The following is an 18,450-nucleotide window of genomic DNA, read 5'->3' on the forward strand; positions in this document are numbered from 1 at the left end:
TAATCTTGGTGACAAATTGCAAGGTATGATCTAAAATGGTAGAAACAAAAAAAAAACTTACAAGCTTTTATATAAGTAATTCAATCAATATTATTAGTAGTAGTGCAACTCACTTAAAAATATGGCTTGCTCAAAAAGTTGAAAGGACATGATATTTTGAAGATAAAATTTGGTTGAAAAAAAGGTGAATGGGCGTCATGGTAAACATGGATTAACAATAACAAAGCTACAAGAGTACCAAGTGAAGAGTAGAGTGAAGAGTAGAGTGAAAAGCAGGAAATATTGGAAAGTGTACCATGGTTAACTCATGAAAATATAATAGATGCAGGAACTATAACTAGGTATACTATTTGGTGGCATCAAAGGAGGCTAGTGCATCTTATAATTCCATGATAGATGGAGGTGAAGGTTTATATTTTAGATACATGGGAGAATGTGTAGAAATGAAGGAGATATGGTTGATAGGGAAAGAGAGCAAAAGTGATGGGATAGAGATAATATTAAGGGAAATACCAAGACCAAAGATAGGATGAGGCCTAAATATAGGGATACAAATAGGGATAGGGGGACCTAATGGATGCAAATGAGTAGCAGATAGGAGAAGGATTAGGGGCCTACTAATGTAGAGGACCTTTAAATGAATATGGTTACAATATTTTCTAAGTGGGATTTATTTCATATAAAGCAGGATCAAGCTAGAGAGGAGTGAGACTTAGAACAAGTGGAGAGAGGTATCCTATAGGTAGATCAGGATAGATTGGCAATGAAAAGAGATGGTTAGGTAGTAGAGAGGGATGGGATATAATAATATCTATGGTGAGCTTTGTCTTTAATGTATGCGTGATCTATAGTGAGAAATATGAGGTATAGGAATTGTTATCTCCGCAAGTATTTTCACATATGGTGGTAGATATGTTAAGGATTGGAAGAGAGGTACCACAAGTATTGCTCGAGATGTCATACTATAGTTATCTTTATGGGAAAGTGGCACCCATGGATCAAATGGTTCCTACATATGCCAGGTAGTCAACCTTTGGGGCTAATGGGTTGGGCAAGTCTATTTATTCTATTTAGCTATACAATAGTTGTTACCTCCACTAGCTAGGTGGTAGATACAAGGGTGCAAGATGATAGTGATAGTATGAGCTATTAGTGTCAATGATCCATTTTTTATGTATTATGTAATATGATAATGTATATATACTATTTTTTGACATGTACATATTGATCCTTACACTCTATAGAGCTCAATATACTCTTTTGATGATATGTATGAAGATTCAAAACAATTCATACATGAATTTTATTTTTATATTATGTGAATGATTCAATGTATGCATACATGTTGTTGTTTATGATTGCATGGGTCTAACACTTTATAATATATGAGTATATATTGAGGTATAGATGTGATGTGCATATTTTATGCTTATAGTTAGACATGCATGATGTGATTATGAGGATGATAATATGTATGTATTTTATCCAGAACAGAACAGATCCTATTAGGAATCTCAATCTTTGTTAGGAGATAAGTCCAATTAAAGACTACCTTGCTAGAGGATTTTAGATTCACATAGGTGAACCACCTAGTTAGAGGATTTTAGAAAGGCTTTTGGGCCTACCCGGTTAAGGGCTACAGACTTGTCAAAGATGTGAGTAATTAACAAGTGTTTGATCTATCTAATAGCACAAACTGCTTGGTTAGATCCAGTATTGCTCACAGTTAATGCATTCCAGCATTACTTCAATCTTCTCAGTCTCTCACTCAGTTACAACTTAATCTTCTCAGATAAGATCGCTCTTTCAATAACTCATCAACCACCTTAAACCCTAGCACAACATTAACCCTTTCAGCAACAACCTAAAACCTTAGACATGATGCCCTTTTAAAGGAATATGATTTCATGTCGGTCCAATAGGATTACATTACAATTTCCTAGGTTCAATGAATCTAGACATACTCAGTAGCACGACACAAGAAGCACCATCAGTGTGTCGGCACTGTCAAACAATCGGTGGATTGGTAACTCATCACAAAATGTCGGTTGGTAACTCATCACAGAGTATTATCGGTTCATACAAAATACTAGTTGTCGGTTTGACAAATGAAGACTAGTAAGAATGTGTTATGCCACTTCAGACCGGGAAACACAATCTACAAAATCACCAATAGTCTAAAGACTAGAACACAACGTACCGGTTGAGCTCTAGCTCATACATATAAAGTGGATCTCAATGCAAGTGTGTGTCCATCAATGACAATCACAACATAAACATCAAAATTGCCAACATCTATGTCCTATGTGCTAGTGTTTAGGATTCATACACAAGCCCCTATTTGCTTCCCCCTTCAAGATTTGTACTTTATGTCTACATATATGATCTAAAATTTCTTATGTTGCAGATTATTATCAATTTCACATCATTAACCCTAGATCTTACATTCTATTCACATCTTTCCCATAGCTCATTTTCAACTCTACCAAGGAGTATTAAATTCACCTTGTTATCACCCCCTTTCTTGTCAAATTAGAGGTTAAGCCTATTGAGATTATTCTCCTTCTAATATAATCATTGTGAAATAGGTTTAGTTCCTAGTTTTCGTAAATTTGTAAACCTATTTCCACCCATTATATTTTGGACTTCCCTTCATGAACCATCTCCAACTAAAGAGGTTCTCTTAGAGGATGATTGGGGTCATTAGACTTCACACCCTCCTTTTGTGGTAAATATAAATCCTTGAATGAGGGCCTAGCATATCATTTTTTCAAGCTTTGAACACATGTCTAGATGTTGATTGGGGCTCTTCCAATTCAATACAATTCAAGCTAAGAGTGAACCCTCTCCTTTAGACATTTCAACACCCACACTTGATTATATATATGGATGCAATGGACATGATTTAGGATTTTTGTAACAAAGTATCAAGGCTCATGAGAAATCTACATCACACTCATCCAAGGAAGGTTTAGATTTCCAATCTCCTCCTTTGTTCCCATCCCCTCTTCAATTGTCTAATACATCTATGTTTTATTTTTCAAAAACTTTTCATCACAAGAGACTATTTTGTATGAGCTTCTTGAATCCAACTTGATTACTCTCCCTTTGAAAAATAAAGAAATAATCATCAACAAAATCAACACAATCCTTATTTTTGCATGTACTATCAAATCCATGACCATTCCACCAATGAATGTCATGACTTGGAGAATAAAATTCATCAACTTGATGTAATTGGTACCATTGGAATGCTAGATGACAATGAGTTGGACTCTCATTTTATTTCTTCTACATAACATTTAAGTTCCTCTTATTTTCTCCTCAATATGTAGCATTGCTAGCTTACTTATTAGGGACTCATTTGCATTCATGGTGTTACAATTTTAGGTGCAACCATAATTACGTAGAAACAAAATAGCATATTTATTCTTTTCTCCACGCTTGGGGTGCATGAATAGTTTTCAATCATTTCTCCTTTCTAAGGATCCAATTTTCCTCTGTCGAGTTGTATCTTTCATAACTTGATGTCCTTTCTTGCATACAATTATCCTTCATGTGAGTACATGTGTGTTCCTTGGTTAGGACCTATTCCTTTCTTGAAAAAATGCATCTTTTATGAATGATCTATCCTTAGTGATAGAAGTATGCAATTATTTGCTAAGAATCCACATTTTCTAGTAATAGAGAAGGTGTGTATTCTTGATCTTTCCTCTTTCAAAGGCATCATATTTATTAAAGATTTGGACTATATTTTCAAAGGTAGGTATATTTAGGCAAAGATATCTTCCTCCTTTAATCATGCATCCATTAAAAGGATCCCTTTACACTTGTTGCAAGATATCTCTTTTACAACTATCTCTTCCTTGCTTCAAAGAGTTATGCCCTCTTTTATCTTGGAGTGTATGTACATTGTTTCCTACAAGATATCCTTGGGGATGAAGGTGTTTACCCTTGTGTTTCTTTCTACCTTAATACATCAACATAGGGCAATGTTGGCACCTTAAGGGATGGAATATATGTGGCCTCCTAGTTGCATTTCTAGTTATCTTTGTTCAATATTTATCATTTATCTTATACAAGTTGTTGCATCTTCATGTTTCATTCCTGAATCTAGACATTTTCCATTTAATCTACCATTTGTCCTATATGGGTTGTTGCATCCTCATGCTTCATTCCTAAAACCAGACACCATCATTATCAAAATTAAGATGAGTTGACTAATATAACACAATTGGCTAGACCTTTTAACTCTCCTTATTCAATTTGCACTAATCAATTGCCTTGAAAAAAGAAAGCTTTTCTTGGGAATCTCCCTTTTTAGGATGAGTTGACTAACATAGCACAACTTTCTATACCTTTCAACTCTCCTTTCCTTTTTCTAATGGATCACACAACATAACTCACTTTATTGTCATGTAGAATCTAGGCTCCTCCATGGATCAACTAGTATAACACAGTTGCTAGCCCATAAAATCCATGTTCCTTCTCTCTATCTCTATGAACCCATAGTATAACACACTTTGCTAGTGTTGGATCATGGTTTTGTCTTCTCCTCTCAATTGGTGTGTGTCATTGTTCTTTATATAAGTCCACTTGCGCTCTTGCAATAACATGTCAAGAATGATATTAGTAGTTGAGACATTTTGAGGTCAAGGTCTTTTCAATGAATTGACTTGGAACCTTTTGTTCTAGTACTAACATTGTTTCCTTTGTGTATATTTGAATATTACTTGCATAGATTGATAGGATCCTATGCTTGGGGGCTTGCACATACCTCAAAATATTTTTTCTCCTATCCCTAGTTTATCTTTCTCTCAAATGCTCTATTTTTTATTTCTATTGTACCGTGAGTATGACTGTAAGGTCATACTCCACTAAAATGGGGTCCAAATGTAGCATCGTAAATTGTACACCTTTAATTAGGATGTATAATTTCACGCTCTCTTAGCACTCATTTAAGTGTTTCCCATTCCTTTGTGTATTATTATATCATTATTTTAGTAAACTGATATTTAATTTGATACTATGAGTCCTATCTCATTTAATACATCAACAATTTATTAGTTGGGACCTTATTTTAAGTGTGCCCTTTATCTTATTTTATTTTATGCTTATATGGGTCAAAGTTCAATGCACATTTTTTTCCACATCTAAATATTACATGTTTTCATATAAATTACATTTTGGGTATTAGTGTCGTATTATCTTGTGTCCCTAAAAATTCAAAGTTGTCTGGACAAAGGTGTAATGGGAAGCATTGTCTCACACTTTTTGGCTATAATTTTGGGAGGATAATATGTCAGTCTTATCATTTCTAAAAATACCCCCAATGTGAAAATATGATAATTCTAAGTTGGCCAAAAGGTGATTTTACTTTGAGATCCCTATATAAAGCATCATTCACAATTCATTTCATCATCTTTTTATTATCATGTTAATACTATCATTTCAATTCAAGAGCAACACGTCAATAGTATAATCTAAGTCTAAAGAGCATCAAGCTAAATCAAGGCATCTTCAATAATGTTTCAATTATGATTTCATGATAGATTTTATGATGATTTATCATGTTATTACATCAACACGTGGATGACTTATCCTAAGAGTATTGCATCATCAATAGAAGGTATAACCATTTCAATCAAGCATTTACATTCAAGTATTTCAATTTAAGATCTAGCCTCTACCTATCAAGACATGGTTTCCATTTTAATTTCAATTCAATCATAGAATTAATTTCAAACTCAGGGTTTGACCTAATCAAACCCCCATTAAGAACACAATTTCTCTTCTTCCTGTGTGCAAGTGGCAGGTTTAGAAGACACAATTACAGATTTAGGAAGAGAAAATAGAGGCACTCAAATCCATCTTTTGCAGAGGCAAACATTGGAGGACAACATTGGCCCACACAACTATGTCTTGTAAATTAGTGTTCAGGCTTCAGGCATATATTTTGTGTAGCATTTGGGTTTAGTAAATACCTTTGTTGTCTACATCTGATACCCCAAGGATAGTGACACACTGAGCACTTATGTCCTATGTGCTAGTGTCTAGACTTCAAACATGGGTCACTCTCTACATCCCCTTTGCAAATGTGTAATTTATGTCTGCATATCTAATCTGAAACTGCTTATTCATGTTGATTATTTTCAATTTGACATCATTAACCATATATCTTGCATTCTATTGACATATGTCCAGTAGCTCATTTTCAACTGAATTCACCTTGTACTCATCCCCTTTTTTTATCAAATTGGAGGTTGAGCCTATTGAGTTCGTTCTCTTTCTAATGTAATCATTGTGAAATAGGTTTAGTTTCTAGTTTTCATAAACTTGTGAACCCTATTTTCACCCATTATAATGGTGAATGTATGATGTATAATTTAATTATGATAGTGTAGAATATGTATACATTTTAAAATATATCTGATGGTGGTATGATGCATAAAAGATGGTGGCTATTTTCCATCATAGCATAATTGATAAAAAAAAAATGATATATAAGGAAAATATGGCTATAAATAATGGAATATGAATTTGGATTGATAAGTGACCTTATTTTTTAATTAAGTTGTTATGTTCGCATGTGGTGAGAAACCTAATTTTATAAAGCAATAAATATAATTTACCAATGTATTTGATGTATGAGAGACTTACTTGCAAGAATGCATTAATAAAAAGGATTTCCAAACACATCAAAATGCATATGATGACCTTGGTAGATCCTGTGATGGGACAACCAACAAACATGACACAAAATAAATAGAATCATCCTTGATGTAGACCAATCAAGACACACCATGATATATAAAGATCATGTCAACCAAAAAATATATACCAAAAAATAAAAATAAATTCTCAATCAAAATATAGTAGGCTACCTCTTTTCAAGGTATTGATGAATGAATGGTTATTCTTAATTTTTTATGTTATTTATTTGTAGGTGAAAATTCATGAAGTTTTCATTCTTGCAAGTGCATATTCCCAAGAGGAGGGATAAATGCAAATAGCATGATTAGAATTTAGTGTAAAGAATCTTGATAGAGGAAAATATATGAAGCTTAATTAGAAGGATATGGTATTCAATATAGATATAAAATATAGGCCATTATCAAAAATCCTATCCTGAAATAATCTAAATTGTTTATCTTTGGTATATAGTAAGACTATTCATATTGCAAGGATTTTTAAGACATGGATGGAGATATTGTATTATTGGTTAGTGGATTTTTATGAATATGGGATGGAGAAGAGGATTTATAATCTATGAAAAAGTCTAAATTATTACACATGACACTTGTGATTAGGTTTTCACCATGGAACTTTTCAAGGTGTCATTAATAGTGGTTTTTACCAAAGGTTATTTTCTCTTTACCTTTTTAATATTGTTTTCAAAAGAAAAAATATATATAAATAAATAAATAAAGGATTATAGATTATTCATGGAATTATTTAAGATGCACGATGCACTATGTTCATGGTTTCATTAGTTTTTTTAACTTTTAGATTCACCAATTGATAGGAACATAATTCATATTTTGTAATGACGCCATATGAACCCAACCAATTGGGTTCAAAATTTCCCTTTTTCTATTAATCCTAGGTGTTCTTCTAATTTTCTTTGACCACGAGTTCACTTACTAAAAAATCATGAATTTGGATTTATGTATTGTACTTATAGTGAAGATAATTCTAATAGGACTATAAATGATTTAAGGTAGTAAGATAATGTTCATCAAGTAACTCCAGCTCATGCAACTTTGCAACTTAATACTCCTCGTCATCAACAAGATTATGCAAGAAAATATTTAATCATCATATTTATCTAAATTGGAAAGATAGATTCAAATAAAAATACTAAGGAATATAAAGTCCCACCAATTGGTGTGTAAATACTAGTGCAATAGACTCATGTGGTATAATTAAGCTAAAGGTGTCAATCATGTCCTCCACTAAAGGTCATACTTTGTTAAAGTGGGGGTTAAATGTAGCATTGTAAATTATACACCTTTAATTAAGGTGATGCAAATCAGGGGTAGGAAACAACAAAACAACTTCAAACAACTGCTTACAAGTACCTTTTTTCATCAAACTATGTTTTTTCTTCAATAACCCTCATACTTCCTTATAGCCTTTCAAACATGGTTTTTCTGTCACAACTTTCAGGGCAGGATTGATATTAAAAATATAAGGAAATTTTCAGATACCCTTTTGGATATTCTTAAATATATCTCAAAATCATATAGGGTTACTTTATACGAAAAGGCTTCAAAATCTAACTGTCTTATTTCTTGACCCCAAGGCATGGTAGTAGCAAATTGGGTTTTTTTACCATAAAATTCAAACTAGACTTGATACCAAAATTATAAACATAGTTATAGATACCCATTTTTCTATTTTATAACATATCTTTAAATGGGTAGGGGGTGTTTTGGAACACATGACTTAAATGTGGATGGTTTGCCCTCTAATTAGGCTTACTAGGGTTTCAGACCTGCACTTACAAAAATGATCATAACTTCTGCAAATCTTCATGAAATTGAACCAAAAAAAAAGAAAATTAAACTAGATTAATTTATCATTATTTTTGAATTGGTTTCAAGCCAATACAAGTCTGTACAAGTATTTAGAACATGCCGCAACATGACTAGTATAGGGAAAATATGGGAATTGCAGCCACTAAAACATTCATAACTTCCTCAAAACTCAATGAAATTGAATGAAACAAAAAGGAAAAGAAATTAGATTAGATATTATGTCATCTCCAATAATTTCCATATCAATATAAATTCATACAAACATGTACAATGCAAAGAAACAACAATGAAATATTCAGATTTTTAGAAAACAGAGATATTTCATTATTACAACTTCAAGATTTCCAATAATCACCATCTCCAACCACCTCTCCCTCTATGTTTGACCTTCCAAATCTTATTTAAACATATAAAAATGGTTCTCAAGTACTTTTTTGAGTTAAAACTATCCAAATTCCCTCATTTACAACTTATGGCTCTTCATATTCATGTTTTGCAAATTTGACAACCTTTAGCAAAATGGACAACTTGTGCAACTTGACTCTCTAGTCCACCTAATGACAAGATATTGACTCAAACACACATGAAATGGTCTTAAATGACCTTATTATATCAAATATACAAAACTAAAACCAAAATGACAAAAATTGCCTCATGGAGGCATGAAATCAACTAGGTGCTCCTGCACCATAAGGTGTCTAATGTCACACTCTCCTAGCACTCATTTTAGTATTTCCCATTCCTTTATGCATTATAGATGTTTATTGTATTAAATTAATATTTAGTTTTATTTTATGATTCCTATGTCATTTTAATACATCAACACTTCATTACTTGGGCCCCCTTAATTTAAGTGTGTCCTTTATCTTATTTCATTTCATGCTTATATGGGTCCTGTAATGTCCCCCATGAGGAACCTCGAGGAGCCAAATAATCATATAAACAATAACAGAAACATGCTATAATAATTTTACTTTTTTATTTTTTTGGCAGAAACATCTAATAACAAGAATAAATTAAGGTTCATAACACATATATTTCCAAGAGGTTCCTCAACATCAAATAATAATTAAATTGTATTAAACATAAAAGTAATAACCATAAACATTACATATTAACAATATTAATCCATAGCATATATTTATCATATCTAAACCATGTAATACTGAACATCAACTAAAATGAAATGATGACTCATAAGCACATAATGGATTGTTGGTACCAACATCGCACAATCTAAATCCACTATACATAGTTTACATTACATTGTCCAATTACATTTATATTCCTCCTTAGTGGAGTGGTACAATTACAGTCGTACAAAACATATGGAACATCATCATAGATCCAACTTCAACATCAACACTGGAAGCAGGAACAAGATGCACCAACTAAAGAAGACCACAACCACGCTTTCCAAGGGAAATGACTTCCAAAGGTAGGCCATGACCACCAGATCATGTGGAACCCAAAGGTCTGCCCCCACCATGCTAGGGAGATAGACACCATGTCATAATAAACATTTTAAGGTCAACAAGATCCAGCCACCCAAAGGAAAGTCAAGTACTAACATCAAGGTCCACCATCAGAGGCTCACTACCACAATACTCCAAGTAAGGTGCTAGGACACATTAGGGAAGGAGTGCCATCATATGGCCCCTCCCAAGGTACACATGGGATATCAACAACCTTTCATGAGGACAAGGTGGACAACTATGCCAACTCCAAACGTCTTATGGACGGATAAGAAATGCTAGCTTCATATGTATCATAGATGGACAAGCAATGCAAGTTCCATACATCTTGTAGATGGACAATCAATGCCAACTCCATACATCTCACAAACAAATAAGCAATGCTAGCTCCAAACGTCACATAGACAAACAAGCACCTTCTCTAATCCTTCCAGGACCTATAGAAGCACTCGGGACATGGGTGAGGGAAAACTTATTTATCTTATTTAATGTGTTTTTTATTAAGGAAAATCAGGTTTTAAGGGACCCAAAACCCGCTTACATAACGAGGAGATAAGCAAAAGAGAAACTAGAAAGAAATGAAAACAGAAAGAAAGGCTGCAAAAGAACAGCAGAAAAAATAGCAGCCAAGGAAAAGAACAGCATAAGGCCAGCGAGAAACTGGCAACCTAAAACCAGATTACATATCAAATGAAAATCTTTATAGACTCTTCTGCATCCTTAACCAACATCATCATCGCATTAGCTGCCTCTTTCAGATCTTTGTTTTCCTACTTCTGATGGGTGTCTTTGGTCTGCAACTCCAGCTCACTGGTAGTTTTCCTGGTTCTGTGTTTGGAGGAGTGTAGAACAGAACTAGAGGTCAGCTTGTCATCAAAGATCACCGTCTCTTTATTCTTCTTGTTCTTCTCTAAACAAGCAACCAAAGCGTTCATGTTTTGAGAAGACACCTTCAACACCACCAAACTATGCTCCATGAATTTCTTCAAGGCCTTCTTAGTTTTTGTAATCTGATTGTTTATAAGATCATTATCAACCTCTCCCTTTTCTTTGATGATTCCCACCACATCTTCAAGATGCTTCAAATCTCCCTTAATCATATCTTTTTTCGGCCAGTCCGAAATTTCTTCTTCATCCTCTGCCTCACTAGTATCCTCTGCAGCATCCTCTTTACCTTTAGTGTTGGTATCCTTAATCAAGTTCTCAATTTTATAATCCAGATCTCTATGTTTATTCTAAATACTGGAAATGTTATCAATCACCCATTTCTGAAAATTGAACATTTCCAAGGTACTATTTCTGGCAGCATTCAAAATGGAATCTGCATTCTCCATAACCAGAGCAGAGCCCACAAACCTAGGGTTTCCCTCCTCCATGTTGTGTTGAACATCATTCCTGCTATCCGAGACATAAGGGTTATTCTTCACTTCTGGCTCTTCAACATCCTCTTTTCTCTGCTCATCCCCTTCCTCACCCTCAACCTCCTTCTCCTGCTCATTCTTCGCCTCTTCATCTACCTGCTTCCCCTATTCCTCCTCAGAACCAACATTCTCTTTTGTGTCTTCTTTAGCTTCATCACCAACCCTCAATTTCTTATGTAGAGGAAGATTAGAAGAATCTTCATCAGAATCAAAGTCATCATGACCCTCAGAAATGTGGGCATTCTCCACAAAGGGGTCTTCCCTATTAGCCCTAGCTTTACCTTTCAAATGCTCATAAATTAACAAAATAAGGCCTTGGTGAGTAATGGGGTAGGATTTAGGTTTCTTGGCATGGTTGGTCAGGCTATCATTAAGGGAAGAAACTAAATAGAAGGGCAACGAAATCTTCGAGCCATGGCAAATAAGGTTAAGGATGACAAAATGGTAATTGTAAACCTTCAAAAACCTTCCATCAACCGTAAGGTATTCCATTAAAACTTTCAACATTTTTTGCCAGAAAGATTTTACCTGGTGAGGGAGGTAGTAGGACACATTGTCCTTCTTAGCGTGTCGAGCCCTTTCTTCATCATTTTTAGGGAAATTCTCGGTAGCTTCCACTAAGAACTTGCGGTCTCTGTAAAATTTGATGCCTTCCTTCTGCAATCCTGTAACCTCCGCCACCAAATCTTCATCCAGCTTCCATGTCTGGCCAAACAGAGTAACTTTATTATTGCTCCAGCCCTTGGCAAAACCATGTGACACAGACTTCTTACTCCCGTGCAGTTTCTCCATGTAATCAGTGAATCCATATCTGTGCAACCTTCGCCATATTTTCCTTTCACTTTTCCAATTATCACAGCTAGAAGGCTCATTGCGATTAAGATTTCCCCCCATAATGTAATGGTTATTCAAGTTGAAACCCTCAACAAAGCATGAAATAACCAAATGCTGAAGAAATAAGACGTTGGAATCAAAAAACAAGGTGATTTTCTTATTATTCGAATAGTCTTTTAAGACATTCAATATAAACCAGCACTTAATATGATTAGGCCCGTCACACTGGTGCTCATTATCACAATGCCTTAAACAAGTAATCAACTGACACTCCACATCACTCCAATATCTGTCATTGAGATCCGAACCCAAAAAAGTAATAATGAAATTAACATGTACCATGGACTCTATCAAATAATAATTGCTCACGGACTCCCTTCTTACATGAAACTTCTCCAATATATTTAGTATCCTCCTCTAAAAAGACCCCCTCATTAGCTAATAAATCAGCTACCCTGTTACCTTCCCTAAGGGTATGGGTAATAATCACACTATCATAGGCATCTAACAATTTTTTAGCATTATCAATGATATTATGAATGTTCCAAGAGGGGGAACTAATACCTTTGATAGCCTAAATAATATTGAGAGAGTCCCCTTCCAGCCATATTTTTTTAAAATTAAAACTCTGAGCAAGTTGGAGACATTTTAACATTGCCAGAGCTTCTACCACATGATTATTTTGAACTCCAAAGGGAGAGGCAATTGCAGCAACACAAAAACCATAAGAATTTATGATGACTCCTCCCCCTCCAGCCTTCCCAGGATTACCTTTAGCTACACCGTCAAAGTTCACCTTAACCCAATCATGAAAAGGGAACCTTCAAACAACATTATCTCTCCTGCTCTTCATATCAGATTTGCAGACCTTGTGCGTCAACTTCCATTCAGTAAGGATGCTTTTCTCATTATCAGTTATGTTAAAATAGCTACATTGCTTGTTGTTTTTGTGAATGGTATTGATGTTTTCTTTAATAGCCCTGCAAATCTTTTCAAAAAATACCTGAGAAGAACACTTAGCCTCCCTGAAAATTCTATTGTTTCTCTCCTTCCAGATATGCCAACAGGTCATAGGAAGGACAAAGGACCAGAGGGTCTTAATGAGAGGAAGTTTGGTAGGGAAGATCCATTGCAAGATGACTTCCTTAAGACTATTGTGCATAACCCAATCAACTTTCCATTGCATCCAGACTTAACTCCATATTCCCAGGTAAAAGAACAATGAATAAACAAATGATCCACAAACTTAGCCTCTTTCTGACATAATTCACACCTATTAGGAAACATGAATCCTCTTCGAGCCAAGTTATCAATTGTAAGAATCTTGTTGTGAGTTGCAAGCCAAAAAAACATGTTAACTTTAGGAATGAGGAATCTATTCCAAATTTTAGTCCATATAGGGTTGCAAGCCTGAGTAACAATTTTTTTATAAGCAGAGGCAACAGTAAAATTACCCCTAGGATTACTCTTCAATAGGAACATCATCAGAATCTTTACTAACAGAAAATGATAGCAAATCCTATTGGAGCAGCAAAAATCCAGCATAAACTGCATCAAGTCTGACCCATTTATTCTCCTTCCAATAATTACAAACCATAGAACCATACCTCCTTTTGCATTCTTCAATGAATTGGTTGCAATCCTGGTTAAAAAGAGGTTCATCTTTAATCCAGACATCCTCCCAGAACCTGATTTTATCACCTTTGCCAAGGACCCATCTAGCTCCAGCTTTAGCAAATTTTATAGATTTGATCATACTATTCCATATAAAAGAACCAGCAGGGATATCTTCAGAATAAAGGAGAGAATGAATTGGCTGGTTATGTATATATTTATCAAACCACACCCTGCTCCAATCTTTCTTAATACCAAAAGCCCTCCAAATCTGTTTAGCAAGCAAGGCTTTGTTGAAAGTTTTGAGAGCTTTAATACCTAATCTCCCATTGCTCTTAGGATTATAGACTTTATCCTAGGCAACCAACGCTATCCTTTTCTTATCTTCTACACCCGACCAAAGAAATCTTTTCTGAATTCTTTCTAAAGCTTCAACAAATTTAACCGGTATACTAAACAAGCTAAGAGCATAAACAGGCAGATTCTGAAGAGTATCTTGAAGAAGTTGAAGCTTACGAGCCTTAGATAGCATAGATCCTTTCCAACCTACCAATTTTTTGTTGATCTTTTCTATTAACAAATTCCAGAAAGAGTTTGGAGGAGCCAAACCAAGAGGGAGACCCAAATAAGTAGAGGGGAGCAGCTCCACCTTACAGCCAATAATGTTAGAAATCCTCTGCTGCCTCAATATTGGGGTATTGATGAAGTAAATAGCAGATTTTTCCAAATTAACCTATTGTCCAGTAGCCAAGGAATAAGAACTAAGAGCACCTTTGAAGGCAGCAGCTTCACTAACAGAAGAAGATCCCAACAAAATTATATCATCAACAAACTATTGATGTGTACAGGATACATTAGCAGAAGAGGGTTGCAACCCTTTGATGGTTTTATTAATTTTCAACTTTTGAATCAGTTTGCTCAAACATTCCGCCAAGATAGTGAAAAGAATAGGCAAGATAGGGTCTCCTTGCCTAAGACCCCTAAAAGATTTAAAAAATCTGGACGGAGATCCATTAATAAGAATAGAAAAATTTGGAGTAGATATCAATTCTCTAGTAATTTTAATGACCTTCTCATCAAATCCAAAGGCCTCCATGACCCTGAAAAGAACCTGTCATTCCACTCTATCATAGGCTTTTTCCAGATCCAATTTAATAAGAAATCCCCCTTTGTTTGCAGCATTAAGAGAGTGGATATTCTCATGCACAAGAATAATAGAATCCAAAATTTGCCTACCTAGGACAAATCCTTTTTGCTCCTCGGAGATAACAAAGGGGAGAACAACCAACAATCTAGAAGTCATGACTTTTGAAATAATCTTGTAAAAAAAATTACAAAGACTTATTGGCCTAAACTTTCCCATAGAATCAGCTCCACCCACCTTAGGAATTAGAGCAATAAAAGTAGAATTGATTTCCTTAAGAATTCTTCTGGATCCAAAGAATTCTTTGACAACATTGGTCATGTCTTCCCCAACAATATGCCAATATTCTTGAAAGAAAAACATGGGAAAGCCATCCGGGCCCGGAGCCTTATCCCCTTGAAAGGAAAAAAATCTTTTTTAATTTCATCAACTGTAGGGATAGCAGATAATATCTTATTCTGATGAGGTTCAATAATCTTAGGAATGTTATCAACCAAGTCTTGTTTCTTCACAATATCAATATCCTTACTACCGATGAGGAGGCTAGAGAATAACCTAACAACTTCATCACCAATGTCATCATCTTTGAGAAGAATTTTTTCATCAACAATTAATCTAGAGATTCTACTAGCAGCTTTATGCTTCATAGATGTCATATGAAATAATTTAGTGTTTCTATCACCGGCTTCCAACCAAATAGCCTTAGATCTCTGCCTCCAATAGATCTTATTTAATGTTTTACCCTGGTTCAATATTATGTTATCTCTTGTTAAGAAACTCCACAATGGGTTACCCATGCAGCCCCTTTGGGCCTTGACCCCCATTGCGAGCCACTCCCTCCTAAGACCCCAAGCAACCTTCCCACTAGTTAACCCAATCCTAGGGTAGATACCAAACATATACAAATAAAATCAAGCAAAGGATTCACCCTCCTTACCACAATGCTTCAATACCATAACCACATGGTCTGATCAACCACAAAGACATAATAACTCCACATCTCTGACATCCAAACATGCCTAATGGCACATCCAAAATAAAAAGGGTCTACCAAATCACCCCTATGAGCCTCTAAGATACAATAACCCAATCAAGCATATTAACCCTAAGGCAGTCTTTAAATCTTATAGACTTGCAAAATCATGCAATAGGATTTTAAAGGCGCTCGACGACATGTCTAAATATCAACACCATCAATAGTCACCTTGGTTTGGTTAACTTTGTATTAACTTTATTATCTAAGGGTATAATTTTAAGTTAATAATAATAAAGTGACAATTTTAAAAACATTAATATTAATCATTATCCAATTACATCTGCATATAGAATATACATATATATTATAGAATCCCATTTCTCATTCCTCAACACAAATTAAGCTTAATTAAGTTAAAGTAACAATATTTCTAATATATAATAGTGTAGCTATGTTGAGGGTGCTTGATACCAATATGAATGCACTGGTTACTAGACTGGAGAAGATGAATAATGAAAGAAACTTTGTGGATCTGAAGAAGGATGTTGGGGTTACCACTACTAAGGATACTCCCTGAACCTCAAGACGGACCAGACAAAGCTCTAAGGTTGTGGTGGATTTCATCCCACGGGATCTTCTTGACCTCAAGGAAGCTACTAAATCTATGTTGATGCTAGAGAAAGAGGCCTCTGATGCCTTAAAAGTTTTTATGTAGCTGGTCTCTGTTTCTTTTTGTTATTGTAGTTGTCAGCTCCTCGTTGGCTTTTTGTTGGATTTTTGTTGCCTTTTCTTTGGTTGTTGGGTTTGTGTTGTTTCTATTAGTGAATATTCCTTGGTTGGTTCATTTGTTGTGTGTATGCTGTAAATTTAACCAAAATATTTACAGACTATGGTAATGGTTGTTTGTTTAACTGTATGCTTTGAAGGCTGAGGAGAAGATGACAAGAAGACAACCGAATAGAGTGAAGGAGAGATTCAAGGGGTAGATGAGTACAAAGAAGTAGAATGTTGAGGAAGAATCAAAACCTAAGTGGGTTAAACAACTAGAACAAAAAACATAGAGGAAAGGCACTGGCAGTATTGGTAGAGAATTTCCTAGCAAATGTTTCAAGTGTGGAGAAACCGGACATAGATTTTATGAATGTAAGCAGGGAATGGCAAGAAGTTGTGTGGCAAATGAGGAATCGGAAAGTGAAGTTACTGGACCTGACTATATACCAGAGCAAGGAGAATCTCTTATGTTTTGAAGACTCATGATGGAGCAGAGTAGTGAGGATACCGGACCTACTCAGAGAAAGAGTTTTTTCTCGATTGTGTGCAAATCAGGTGGTAAGTGTTGCAAGGTTATTGTGGATAGTGGAAGTATCGATAATTTGGTATCTGAGGAGATGGTTGTGAAGCTTGGATTAAAGAGGATTGAGCATCTTTTTCCTTATGAAGTGAGTTGGTTACAAGATGATCAAAAGATAGAAGTAAAGGTTTTGTGTGATGTTGCATCTATGAGTGCTTGTCATGTCTTGTTGGGAAGACCTTGGCAGTTTGATAGAGGAGTTATTTATGATTGTAGAAGAAACCTAGCCACTATTGAGAAAGATGGGCAGAAGTTCACATTATTTTCTTTGAAGGAGAAAAAGGAGGTGAATAATCTGAGTCTTGAAAAAGGTTGCAATACTAAAAAAACCAATTGTAGAGGTAATACTGAAAGGTGACATGAGTTTGTAGAAAGATCTGATAAATAAGCCTGATGGACAGATAGAACTGGATGACAAAGAGCTTATGATGACAAACCGGATGAAGTCTTGTGGTAGAACCAAATCACAGTTGCAGAAGAAAGAGAGTAGTAAATAGAGACAATGTGCAGATATGAAGCAAAGGAAGAGAAACAAAGAGAGTCAAGGGTTAGAGAAGTCGGTTGAGATTGGCCAAGAAGGAAGATGTTTGGATCAAAAATGAGCATGGAGTCTTTATCATGAATCCTTTTAGATGTTCATGAGTTGCCTCTCATGGAACATCTTTTTTTCCTACCTAGGGTGTCTAATGCAGGAGCATCCTTGGTCTCTGAGCAATCTTGCATCAACCAAAAATATTTCCTTTCAGTTTTAGTTCTTGTTCAGTTTAATATGCATTTTTATGTGTTCTTACCAGTTGGTACTGGTAGTTGCTTGTTTTTCATTGCAGATCCTATTTTCGGTTTCTAAGTCATCTCATGTGCTTAATTCGATATTTTCAGCTCATTTGGATTCTTTTTCGGTTAGTTATCGCTCTCGGTTGACTATTTCTAGATTCTTGGGTAGTTCTTGTGCTTACCTATTGACTTTCCTTCATTTCTGGAGTGATTCTTGGTGTGTGGATCTATTTTGGGTCTTGTCCGATGTTCTTTGGCGTGTGGCCAACCTTCTTGCTGAACCGCATTTCTTGGTTGTTATTTTCTAGAAAGATTTTGTTC

Source organism: Cryptomeria japonica, chromosome 11 (genome assembly GCF_030272615.1).
Source record: "Cryptomeria japonica chromosome 11, Sugi_1.0, whole genome shotgun sequence".
Lineage (NCBI taxonomy): Eukaryota > Viridiplantae > Streptophyta > Pinopsida > Cupressales > Cupressaceae > Cryptomeria > Cryptomeria japonica.